We start from the raw sequence: 13,804 nt of genomic DNA on the forward strand, positions 1-13,804 counted from the left end.
ATAGGCCTAATTGCTACCACCACCATCCACATTATGTAACCCACTCACAGAATTATCATTACACTTACAGGCTGGGCGCTCTCAGGAGAAGACAGGACTGGCAGAGAAGAAAACTGAATTTCTCAGCCATGTCTACAGAGCTGTTCTGGGTTTTCTCTCAGAGACACCCCCCCACCCCCACCCCCACCCCACCCCCGCTGTCAAGCAAACTTCTTCAGGTTCACTAACAGTTGCAAACCACCGCTCCTGGGGAAGGGTACCGAGGGATGCCATGCATTCCGTTTATGCTGGCTTCTTCTTAATGAGGCCATTTACCTCACACTGTGATCCTACTTCGCTTTCCTTAGAAAATGATCTGGTAGGAGAGAAAGGGAAAACCGAACACTTAGGCAAAGCAACCCAGCGCACGGAACCTGCAGACCTCTTATGAGCCTGTGGTTTCAAAGGCATCAGGGAAACACTGGCCACCGTGAGGATTATGAAATGGTTGAGACAAGCAGAAGTTGAACATCAAGTTGGCTGGGCTATTCTGCTGTGACAAGATGGGTTTCATTTCTTCAGCATGTAACCACCTGGTGAGTCATCTGCTGCTCAAAGAATGTCACCACTCGTCTTCCAGGGGGACTCTTCATATCACCTCAACACCCAGGCAGCTGACATGGAATCATCTAAGACAGGGCTACTCAAAGTATGGTCTAGAAAATGCTTACTCTCTGGACCGGGCTGAATAGTGTCCTCACTCCACTAAAATGCCTGTCCACCTGAAACTTCTGAACGTGACCTTCCTTGGGATTAGAGGTTTTTTTCAGATGCAATTAGTTAAGCTGAGGTCATATTGATTAGAGTGGCCCTTTACTGTCCTTGAAAAGTCCAATAATTGGTGTCCTTATAAGAAGGCAGGAGGAGGGACATCATCAAGATGGCCATGTAGGTCGTTCCAGACTTCGCCCCCCAAGATCAAAAGAAGAATAACTAACAACTACTCGTGGACAAGACACCACTGAGAAAATTCTAGAACGTGGGAATGAGGCTGAAGCACCGTGTGCACCCCAGAGACCAAGACAAACAGCATTAGGATGAACCTCAACTCAGCTTATGGTGGTAATTACTTCACCATATCTGTAACTCAAGTCATTAGGCCATCCACCTTAAACTGATACAGCACTCTGCGTTAATTACCTAGGAATACAACTGAAAGAAAACTATACTTTGGGGGAAATCTACAGAAAAGAGGAGAAGACACGCTGAGCTACACACAGGGACGAAGGTCGCTGATGGCTGAGGCAGAGATTGGAGTGACGTAACTACGAGCCAAGGACACCCAGAATGGCTGGGAGCCACTTGAAGTCAAGAGAGACGAGGACGGACTCTAGCCAGAGTCTCAGAGGAAGTGTGGCCCTGCCAACACCTTAATTTCAGACTTCTGGCCCCAGATAGTGCGAGAACGCATTTCTGCTGTTGTAAGCCACCCGGTTGGTGGGAATTTGTTATGCAGCCCCGGGACACTGACACAGTCTCAGTTTCTGTACTGACTTCGTCCACACCAGGAAGTCTGTGGACCAGCATCAGGAGACGGACCACAACTTGCGTAGCTCTGATCACAGGCACTGTGAATGTGGAGGTGGACCCGATCTTACTCTAGCAGTTGCACTGCCCAAGGGGAACTTGTCATGTTGGCTTCCCTAGGACCTGGCACTGACCTCTTGGAGATGTTTTCAGTGACAGTGTTCCAGGTACAGTGGCCAGAGGAGAGACGACAGCAAATTCAACCCTGAGGTCCAGGGAAACTAGTTCATATCATTGACTCCCTGGTCTACTAAAACTACCCCCACACACACACACACACTAGAATTTAATGCTTAATGGAGGTCCCTGGGGGAAAAGCAGAAGTTTCCTATTGTGTACACATAGCTCTTTACTGGCTATAGAAGGATTTCTAAGGCTCAGAGGGAAGAGTAGTTCATGATCAGCTAGTCATGTCTTCCTGGGACTGAAATGGAGAGTAGTGGTGTGCCCAGGCCACCCAAACATCCCAGCTTCCCTCAGGGGAAGATAATTTTGGAGCCACCATTTAAGAATACATAAAAAAATTATAATAATGATGATAAAGACAGTGATAGCTAAAATTCAGAGTCTTAGTGTCATTTGACATACGTTAACTCATTTCACCTTCACTAACCCTGTGAGGTAGACACTGTTATTCCCATTTTACAGATAAGGAAACAGAGGCTGAATAAGTAATGAACTCAAGATTCCAACCCAAGTAGGTCTGGCCCAGAGTCCTCACCCTAATCCACTATGTCAGGGTATCACCTCTCAGCATATATCTACTTACAACTCACTTTATAGAGAAGTATTTCTTTTGGACTACACTTATATGTGTCCAGCCTTAAGAGGGATCCGCCCACCAAATCCACCTTTCCCCTGACATCTGGACCTTCAAATTGTCAGTCTTTCTGAGAGAAAGAGAGGGGGGGGGGGAGAGAGAGAGAGAGAGAGACCTGAAGAGTAAGAAAAATAACAAGAGCAACAAAAGCAAACATATCTTAAGCACCTACTGTGTGCCGGGCCCTATCCTGATGACTTTACACCTTTTAAGCCACACAATCCATGTGACTCCACGAAATGGTCACTATTATTACCCCAAGGGTAATGAATGGCCCTTAGCTTTAGAGAGAAACACATTTCCAGACAGCTGTCCCCCGACTTTGTGTCACAGTTCTTCATGTGTTCCACAAATATTCACGTTGCACTATGTGCCACACCCAATAGAAGGAGGCTGAGGCCACCAAGGTGAATGAGACCAAGTCCCAACCAGAAAGAGCTTCTAGTCTTGTGAGGGGAAACAGTTAATCAAATAATCAGAGCACATGAGACAAGGTGCCTGGAGAGAAGCAGCAGCCAACCCTGGCTGAGCAGAGTTCTCAATCAGGGGTGATTCTGCCCCCCAGGGGACATTGGGCAATGTCTGGAGGCATTTTTAGTTGTCACAACTGACAGAGAGGAGAGCTTCTAGTGGGTAGAGGTCAGGGATGCTACTCCACATCCTCCAAAGCCCAGGATGGCCCCACAACAAAGAAATGTTTAGCCCAAATGTGCCAACTTTGAGTCAAGGTGAATTTGAGATGGGCTCTAAAGGATGTGTAGGAGTTTTACTAGATGGGGAAAGGGTATTCCAAGCAGAAAGAATAGCTGATACAAAGGTAAGGAGGCAGGTGAAGTGCAAGGCATGTTCAGAGAATGGGAATGGCTCTGTATAAGTAATAAAGTAGGGTAGGGCTGGACACCAGTGGATCCCACTAAGCAGTCTGAATTTCATCCTATAAGCAATGGGGAACCACTTGAAATATGAGATCAGGGTGGATGATAGGAAGGTCAGAACTGAGAGATAATCTCGTATGCAGTCTTAAGGGAGAACAGTCAAGACTGGGGAACGAGAGGCCATGAAGTTGAGCCATTCCTCACACCATCCCTATCCCAGCCTCTGATTAATCCTAAATTCTGGGCACCTAACCGCTGGCCCAACTGCAGAATGTCCTTCTCCACCCCAGACTCTGCCAAGCAGATTCAAAAAGCAATTAGCCTCTGCTGACAGGGCAGTGACAAAGACCTCCCCTGGCTGTGAAATTCTGACTCCAACCCAATGAACACAGCAGGCTTCCAAACGCTTGCCCCAGGGCACTTGTAGCCATTTTTATCTGGGACAGACTTTTTCCTGCTCAGCTGAACTGGGGATGTAAGGAGATAGTCTAATTGGAGTTCTCCTTAGAGGCTCACACACCAAGTTCCCAATGTTTTGTCCCCAATACCGCTCCGTGCCTTTTTCCTTCCATGCCTGTCAACTGCACTGCAAAGCGGCTTTAGGGTCCCAGTGGACCGCACAAGCCTTATGGCATCCCAGGGTCACCGAGGCCCTCTCCTCCGCCCCCTACCCCCCACTGCAGCAAGTCAGGCCAGCCACCACTTGTGCCATTAGCCCAGATCATCAATCCTGCACTTTCAAATCTTGTCTTCTCCTTGGACGATTTTCCCAAGGGCTTCCCTGATCTCTGCTCAGGACAGCCAGGGCCCCCGAAGTAGCAGGCTAGAATTTCCAGGTCAGGAGCATGGAATCACCATTCATAGTAGGACTTGGGCAAGTGACCTCCCACAGCGAGCTGGAGGGGGGATAGTCCTCATCTGCATAATGGTAATAATAAGGTCTCTAATTCAAAGAGTTGTGTAAGGATTCGTAGAGACTATGTGTGTAAATTGTTTAGTCCAATGACAGGCGTGCAATAAATACTCTGTAGGTTTAAAGAGTGCCGTCATCGTCACCAGGGCCGCCTAATGCTGCACGACTTTTCACACCCTCCTGTTCCTCACTGAGAATCCTGAAACCACAAAGGGAAAAGATGGGAGGGAAGGGGAAGTGGTCAAGGTCCTTCTCTGTGTCTGCATACCTACTATGTGCATACATGCCCTCCCTTAATCCTCAGGTGGCAGCCGTGGGGACATGCGACCTGGATCCTTCTTCATGACAGAATCTCCTTCTACTATGAGGATCTTCAGAGTATGAGGCAGCATCTGAGCCAAGGCCACCGTCTTCCCAGCCAACAGCTGAGGACAGCAGGGTTACCAGTGCCTGGCCCTTCCCATCTAACATAGGGTTTCTACAGTTGGGGTCTCTACTCTGGAGCCCCCCACTGGGTTGGCCAAGACTTGGTCAGATTGACCTCCTGGACGGAAGGCTCTCCCAGCCCAGTGCTTCCTGCTCCACTTTTTCTTTCATGGGCCTCAACCCCCAACAAACCTCTTGCACCTACAACTCTATCAGGGTCTGCTTTAGAGGACCCAATTGACATATCTCACAGTAATTGCTGATGGGGTGTGTGTGTGTGTGTGTGTGTGTGTGTGTGTGTGCAGAGCCTGTTTCTTTACCTGTAGCATGAAATCATCCTGGTGCACCCGTCATAAGAATGAACCTTGCAGGACGCAAGACCCTCATGTAGCATGTGGGAGACATCAGAGAGGTGGGGGGCAGAGTGTGTCCAGTACCTGGCATGCTACAGAAGCAGCTCCCTACGTGTCCATTATGTCAGTGACCCAACTGATGGCAGCTGTAATGCAGGGCTCAGCTAGGGTGTGCTCTGCGTCTTACAGAAGTGAAAAACATTCAAAAAGTCCAATCTCCTTTTAGTCCAGAACAAGCAATAACAAGCACAGACAGTGTCTGCTGTGAGGTGTGGAGGACACAGTGGTGCACCACCCAGCTCCCCCTTCAAGGAAGGACCCCAGCTGCAGAGACCCTCACACCCCAGCTGCAGAGACCCTGACAGGCATCCTGGCCTGGTCTATGCCAGTGATCGAGTGTACAGACCTGGTCATCTTGGTCACTGGAACTCCAGAGCTTCCTGTGGGCTCAGCTGAAGCAATCATTGGGCCCCCTTTGCAGCCTGACCTTTCCCCCTGCGCTCGCCTGCTTGCGTGCCCTCCCTTCCAAAGGTATTGGTCTCCAAAGCTCTTTTTAATAAGCATCCCGTGCGTGAATCGCCATGTGAGAGTCTGTTTTCCGGGGACCCCACCTACGACAAGGGTTAACTGTGCTAAGAGCATGCGCACATGTGAATTCATTGCATTCCCACCACCACACCAGGGGCAGGAATTACTCATCCCATCTTGCAGATGGGAAGCCTGAGGTTGGAAAAGGTCGCCTTACTAGCAAATGGGCGACTGAGATTCAAGCCCAAGTGTGCTGGACTTCAAAGCCTGAGATTTGAAATTTTTGGAAATGAAAGTTGCCAACCTCTACCTCCAAACCAAATCTCAAAATCAAGCCCAACTTTCATAAACAGCCAGGGTGCATGCCAAAGCCACGTGATGCCCAGACCCAGCTTTGACCTTGAGTGTCACTCTAAGGAGCCTCGGTGAGACCCACCACAAACCAAGATCAACAATCAGGTAACACGAAAGAAAGGTCTTTTTGAAAGGGAGTCATTGCTGAGCTGATAATGAATTTAAAAGGTTATCAAACTGGTTCCTCTGATTGGACCTGAACCTGAGAGATGAGCCTGAGACTTCACGGCCCACTGGAAACCTGTCAAAACAATCGAGTAAACACACAAATTATGTAGTGTCTCAATGGGTTGTTTGGTTTGGGTTTTTTTTTTTTTTCATTATCTCGAGAGGCAAGAGAAAGGGAAAGAAAACAGTGCAAAGAGTGCATGCATTTAATTGAAGTATTTGCTGTCTTTAAGACCAAAAGAAAGCCTCTCTCCATAATGAAATATCATTGGTTTCAGAAGACTTAATTAGAAAGCCTTCAAAGGAGAAATGCCCCAAAGAGGTATGACATGATACTACCACCAGAGACTGCTGAATTAGAAGGGAGGGAAGGGGGACAGGTGACATAAACCACATTAACCTGGAGAAACCAGGACTGTCGAGAGCCTGCTGCACGGAGCTGAGACTGGGAGAGAGAAAACGAAGAAACCTTTTCCTGATTCATCATTTGTTATGAAGTCACTAAGACGTGTCCACAGGTGATTAAGCTTTTAGAAGGTAGGCATTTCCTCTCAATTCACAGCAACAGAGAGCCGGACATTTATTGGAGCTCGAGGGCTGCACAATAGGTCGTGTGTTTTGTACTTGATCGGCATGTTTTTAGCACACATTGGGGGATGGTGACAATGGCTTGTCACTATCTGACTCTCTGACTGCCTAATGTGCCAAGCGTTGAATCCTCAGACAGTGATGGGAGCTGACACACGTTTTATGGACATCGCCTTCTCTCCTTGCCATCTCTCCCCCTGTCTGTCTCCCTGTCTCTCTCTCATTCTCCCTCCCCATCTCTCCCTCTCTCTCTCTCTGATACACTCACACATACACCATAAACTACAGAACTTAGAACTTCCCTTCCCCCAAAGTGAAAAACCCTTCATCAGTCCCTATCTTCAATATTTAGCATCTCAAAACACAGCCAGCTGATGGAGGTCTCTTGCTACCACTCAGCATCATTAAAGCTCCCTTCTTTTCTCCTGTCTTTCCATCGCCTTTCTCTTTCTTTTAATTTTTTTGTTTATTGATTTGAGAGAGAGAGAAACATCAATTTGTTGTTCCACTTATTTATGCATTCCTTGGTTGATTCTTGTATGTGCCCTGACCCGGGATTGAACCCCCAACCTTGGCGTATAGAGACGATGTTCCAACCAACTACCCAGCCAGGGCTCCCATCACTTTTCCAAGGAGTCAGGAAAGTAATACAATGAGGTTATGGAAAGAGTGTCCCTTGAAAACAGAAGGTCCCTTGATTCATCAAAGCATATTCATCTCTAATTAGATATAAGCATAGCTAAGCAGTTACTGAAGGAAGGGAGGGTCAAGGGGAAGTAAAGGGCAAAGGGGGTCAAATATATACATGGTGACGGAAGAAGAGTTGACTTTGGGAGGCAAACACACAATGCAATATACAGCTAATGTATCATAGAATTGCACACTTGAAACCTATATAATTGTATTAAACCAATGTCACCCTAATACATTTAACTTTAATTTTTGAAAAAAATAACATATTTGTTGCTTCCTTACTGTGTCCCTGGCACTGTGGTAGGCACTGGGAACAGTGGTGAACAATAATAATACAGTCAATGCCTTTAATCCAGCACTTAATATCTCTGGGTCTCAGTTTCCTCGTTTGTAAAATGGGAACAGATAGGTATAGATATAGATCATGTAGCTATAGACATATGTTGGGATTGTCAGATAAGAGAGATTAGATATATGAAAAACTTCAACAAAATTTAAAGTTATTATTTCTCCTTCTCTGTCTACCCCTCCTTCTCATTGATTCTCATAGTCTCTCTCAGTGTCTAATAAGTTCTCCCCCTTGACTATTTATTATTTAACTGATAATTTTTTTATTTTTTATTGCTTATTTATTTTAGAATTATTTAACTTATAACTTTATAGCAGTTAAGTTTAGATTAATTAGGGCTCAGACAAGTTAAAGGTTATTTATCTCTTGAGTAAAATGAGCCCAGGGGTTGAGAGTCCAGGGTGCTATGGCAGCCCTTCCAAGAGATCAACAACCCAGGCTCCTTCTGTCTTTCTTCTCTACCACCATGTGGCTTTTGTCCTCAGGGTTGCTACATGGTCACAAAATGGTTGCTGGAGCCCTAGCCGTCACATCTATATCCTAAGCAGGAAGAACTAAAGAAAAGGAAATGGCCAAAGCACTCCTATCTCCCAAAATGGCTCAGGCTTCTTTAAAGAATATTCCTAGGAGATGACGTCAGAGTAATGGCGGGGTAGGAAGCGATACCGATAAATCTCCCCCAAAACTCAACAAGATCTTCAACCAGAAACAGAAAAACCTATACTTGGAGCTTCCAGATGTTTCGCAATACACCCAAAGGTATGATTGAAAAATTGGCTAAATATATAACCAAACCCCGAAGGAAATAGGGAGTAAGAAATGCTTCGACTTCCTCACTAACCTAAACAGGGCGACTTTCTCTGGTAACTGTTAATATAGAAACTGAGGCAGGCAAAGCAGGTGAATAGATCCAGGCCGCGAAACAAACGGCCGAACCAGGCTGTGGCACGGAGATCCAAGCCAAGGAAAGTCTGATCCTGTGGCAACCCGGGCAATACAAGCTAACACTCGCGCCAAACCCAAACAAAGAAAGACAAGCGGAGCGGCCATTTTACCCGGTCTCCTGGTCGGTGCGCAGTTAGTGGGCGAGAATTTCTTTCTAGGCCCCGAGAGTGGGTGCCTGTGTTACCCCACAGAGAGGCAGAGTCAGAGGCCTTTCTGTGGGCTGAAAGCAGAGTCTCTGGGCAGCCCCAGCGCCCTGGGAAAGCCACGCACGGGAGGGAGTGAGAACTAATTCCAACGGTGGAGATTTTCCGTGCTGGAGGGTGTTTCACTCAGAGGGAAATGCGGCCGGCCTCATATCCTGGTTTGCACACGCAGATAAGGAGTGAGCAATTCCTCCGAGTGCCTCGGCAGTGCGCGCCCGTGTTATCGCACAGAGGGGCAGAGTCAGGGGCCTTTGTGTGGGCCAAAGCGGAATCCCAGGCCGCCCCAGCGTCTTGCAAAAGCCGTGCACGGGGACGGAGCGAGCCTCAATTCCAACGCTGCAACTTTTCCCTGCGGTTGGGGGTTTCACTCAGAGCATGAGACTGCTGGCCGGATATCCTGGTCGCAGACAGTGAGTGAGAGTTTCCTCCAAGCACCCCGGAAGTGGGCGCCCACTTGTGTTACCGGATAGAGTGGCAGAGCCAGAGGTCTTTGAGTGGGCGGAAAGCCCGCCTGATTATGCTAGCAGCTCTGACTGACTGAGCCTTACCCAGAGCCCTGTGCTGAGTGGAAATAAAGTGGGGAGTTGCCAGCTCTTTGAGCCTCTTACTATCCAGGCAGAGGAAGCAGCAACCCCATAGCTGGATTATCAGGCTACTAATTGAGGAATGAAAGACTAGGAGAAAGGCTCCAGGAACACGGACTCTCTCACTGTCAGAGCCTATAAATGCTAATGAGCTTCGACTGCCAACGAGACTAAAGCACAATACATGACATTGCCATAGAGACTTATCAACTGCAAACCTCTACCTGAGCGTGCCAAAGGGGCAGAACCCAGGGTACAGAGTCACCGACCAGGAAGAAGGAGAGAAAAGAAAAAGCAAGAAGATAACCTCTCAAAATCAAGAATAATCTGCAGACTTTATAACCTATCCCATTTTATTATATTTGTTCGTTTGTTTCTCTTATCTTCATTCTTGAGACTTTTTTTTCCTCCTCCAATTTGGCCGATTAACTCTTCTACCGGTCTTACTCTCTCCTCTCCTTGAACTACACTACCCATAAGTGTTACATCTCCCATTATCATTTCTCTTCTCTTCCTTTCTCTCTATGAGGGTTGCACTCCAAAACCCTTAACTCTCTCTCTCTCTCTCCTTTCTTTTTCCTTCTTTTAGTGGTTCCCTCTTTTTTTCTCTCTCTCTCTTTCTTTTCTCCCTCTATATTAGTTTCTTCCTTTCTCCTTTACATCTCCTCTCATTCAAACCTCAATAACAAACAAATTATCTTATCTGGGACTCAAACCTATGTTTGTGGCATTTTGGGGGGTTTTTACTTCACCTTTTTAACTCACTAGCAGTGCTCCCATCCCTGGCTCTCCATATTATCTAGTTCTTGTTCCACTAAATACAATAGTAAGTTTTTAATTTGTCCCCCCATTTTTCCATTTTCCTCTTATTCCTCTCATCATAACTCTTAGACAACCAACACCTAAAAGCAAATCATTTTATTCTTGACCCAAATTTTTTCCTTATTTGCTTTTTGTGGGTCCATACGCTCTTTTTTTTCCTTTTTTCTTTTTTTTTTTTTTTTTTTTTTGCCCCTTTATTACTTTCCCCCAATTCAGGCCCTCCATCACAGGCATTGTTTGTTATAATTCACAGTCCACCACAAGATTTTCTCAAGAAAGAGGGGAGAGGAGAGGAGAGGAAAAAAGGAGGGGGGGAATAATTTCCTTTTTATAAAAATTTTTATTTTATTTTATTTTTCTTTATTTCATTATTAATTTTTTTTTAAAAAAACTCTTTTCAATTTTTTATTTTTTTTATTATTTTTTTAAACTTTTTATTCTTTATTAAATCTCATTAATACTATCAACAAAACCACCCTCAGATGCCATTAAGGAAGAGAAAATCGAATATCATGGATACAAAAGAAAGAGAGGTAACACAGCTAGATGAGGAAAAATCTATGGAGAAAAAATTTAATATATTGGAAACCTTGGAGCTAAATGACAGAGAATTCAAGATATAAATCCTAAAAATCCTTCGAGATATACAAGAAAACACAGAAAGGCAATTTAGGGAGCTCAGAAAACAACTCAATGAACACAAAGAATATATGTCCAAGGAAATTGAAACTATAAAAACAAATCAAACAGAGATGAAAAACTCAATTCACGAGCTGAAAAACGAAGTAACAAGTTTAGCTAATAGAACAGGTCAGATAGAAGAGAGGATTAGTGAAAAAGAAGACAAGCAACTTGAGGCACAACAGAGAGAAGAAGAAAGAGACTCAAAAATTAAAAAAAATGAGATAGCCCTACAAGAATTATCTGACTCCATCAAAAAGAATAACATAAGTATAATAGGTATATCAGAGGGAGAAGAGAGAGAAAATGGAATGGAGAACATACTCAAACAAATAATAGATGAGAACTTCCCAAGCCTGTGGAAAGAACTAAAGCCTCAAGTTCAAGAAGCAAACAGAACTCCAAGTTTTCTTAACCCCAACAAACCTACTCCAAGGCATATCATAATGAAATTGACACAAACCAACAGCAAAGAAAAAATTCTCAAGGCAGCCAGGGAAAAGAAGAATACAACATATAAAGGAAGGCCCATTAGATTATCATCAGATTTCTCAGCAGAAACTCTACAAGCTAGAAGAGAGTGGACCCCAATATTTAAAGTCCTGAAAGAGAGGAACTTTCAGCCACTAATACTATACCCATCAAAGCTATCCTTCAAATATGAAGGAGAAATAAAAACATTCACAGATACAGAAAAGATGAGGGAATGTATCATCAGAAAACCCCCACTCCAGGAATTACTAAAGGGGGTTCTCCAATCAGATACAAAGAACAAAAAAAAAAAACAGAGCCACAAGTAAAAGCTCCAAGAAGAACACAATAAACCCAAATTTAAACTGTGACAACAACAAAAAGAAAGAGGGGGAGAAGATGGAGATTAACAGTAGCAAAGGACGATGGAGTGCAAAAGTACTCACAAAATAGTTTGATACAATGAACAGGGTAGGGACCCTTTTCATTACTCAAAGGTAACCACCATTGAAAAAACCACCACAGAAGCACATGAGATAAAAAAGATAGCAACAGAGGAAAGATGTATGGCATACAACCAAATAAAAACAAAAGATAGAAAAACGAAAGAGAAGGATCAAACAAGACACAAAATAACAGAAAGCAAGATATAAAATGGCGCCTGACCTGTAGTGGCACAGTGGGATAAAGCATCCCTGGACCTGGAACACTGAGGTTGCCGGTTTGAAACCTTGGGCTTGCCTGGTCAAGGCACATATGGGAGTTGATGCTTCCTGCTCCTCCCCCTTCTCTCTCTCTCTCTCTTTCTCTCTCTAAAAATAAATAAATAAAATTAAAAAAAAAAGATATAAAATGGCAATAGGGAACTCACAAGTATCAATAATTACACTAAATGTAAATGGATTAAACTCACCAATAAAAAGGCACAGAGTAGCAGAATGGATTAAAAAAGAAAATCCAACTGTATGCTGCCTACAGGAAACTCATCTAAGTAACAAGGATAAAAACAAATTCAAAGTGAAAGGCTGGAAAACAATACTCCAAGCAAATAACATCCAAAAAAAAGCAGGTGTAGCAATACTCATATCAGATAATGCTGACTATAAGACAGGAAAAGTACTCAGAGACAAAAATGGCCATTTCATAATGGCTAAGGGGACACTGAATCAAGAAGATATAACAATTCTTAATATATATGCACCAAACCAAGGAGCACCAAAATATATAAGACAGCTACTTATTGATCTTAAAACAAAAACTGACAAAAATACAATCATACTTGGAGACCTCAATACACCGCTGACGGCTCTAGATCGGTCATCCAAACAGAGAATCAACAAAGACATAGTGGCCTTAAACAAAACACTAGAGCACCTGGATATGATAGACATCTACAGGACATTTCATCCCAAAGTGACTGAGTATACATTTTTCTCCAGTGTACATGGATCATTCTCAAGAATTGACCATATGTTGGGCCACAAAAACAACATCAGCAAATTCAGAAAAACTGAAGTTGTACCAAGCATATTTTCTGATCATAAAGCCTTGAAACTAGAATTCAACTGCAAAAAAAAGGAAAAAAATCCCACAAAAATGTGGAAACTAAACAACATACTTTTAAAAAATGAATGGGTCAAAGAAGAAATAAGTGCAGATATCAAAAGATATATACAGACTAATGAAAATGACAATACGACATATCAGAATCTATGGGATGCAGCAAAAGCAGTGATAAGAGGGAAGTTCATATCACTTTAGGCATATATGAACAAACAAGAGAGAGCCCAAGTGAACCACTTAACTTCCCACCTTAAGGAACTAGAAAAAGAAGAACAAAGACAACCCAAAACCAGCCGAAGAAAGGAGATAATAAAAATCAGAGCAGAAATAAATGAAATAGAGAACAGAAAAACTATAGAAAAAATTAATAGAACAAGGAGCTGGTTCTTTGAAAAGATCAACAAAATTGACAAACCCTTGGCAAGACTTACCAAGGAAAAAAGAGAAAGAACTCATATAAACAAAATCCAAAGTGAAAGAGGAGAAATCACCACGGACACCGTAGATATACAAAGAATTATTGTAGAATACTATGAAAAACTTTATGCCACTAAATTCAACAACCTAGAAGAAATGGATAAATTCCTAGAACAATACAACCTTCCTAGACTGAGTCAAGAAGAAGCAGAAAGCCTAAACAGACCTATCAGTAGAGAAGAAATAGAAAAAACCATTAAAAACCTCCCCAAAAATAAAAGTCCAGGCCCTGACGGCTATACCAGCGAATTTTATCAAACATTCAAAGAAGACTTGGTTCCTATTCTACTCAAAGTCTTCCAAAAAATTGAAGAAGAAGCAATACTTCCAAACACATTTTATGAGGCCAACATAACCCTCATACCAAAACCAGGCAAGGATGGCACAAAAAAAGAAAACTACAGACCAATATCTCTAATGAATAC

The sequence above is a fragment of the Saccopteryx bilineata genome, chromosome 2 (assembly GCF_036850765.1).
Source record: "Saccopteryx bilineata isolate mSacBil1 chromosome 2, mSacBil1_pri_phased_curated, whole genome shotgun sequence".
NCBI classification, from domain to species: domain Eukaryota; kingdom Metazoa; phylum Chordata; class Mammalia; order Chiroptera; family Emballonuridae; genus Saccopteryx; species Saccopteryx bilineata.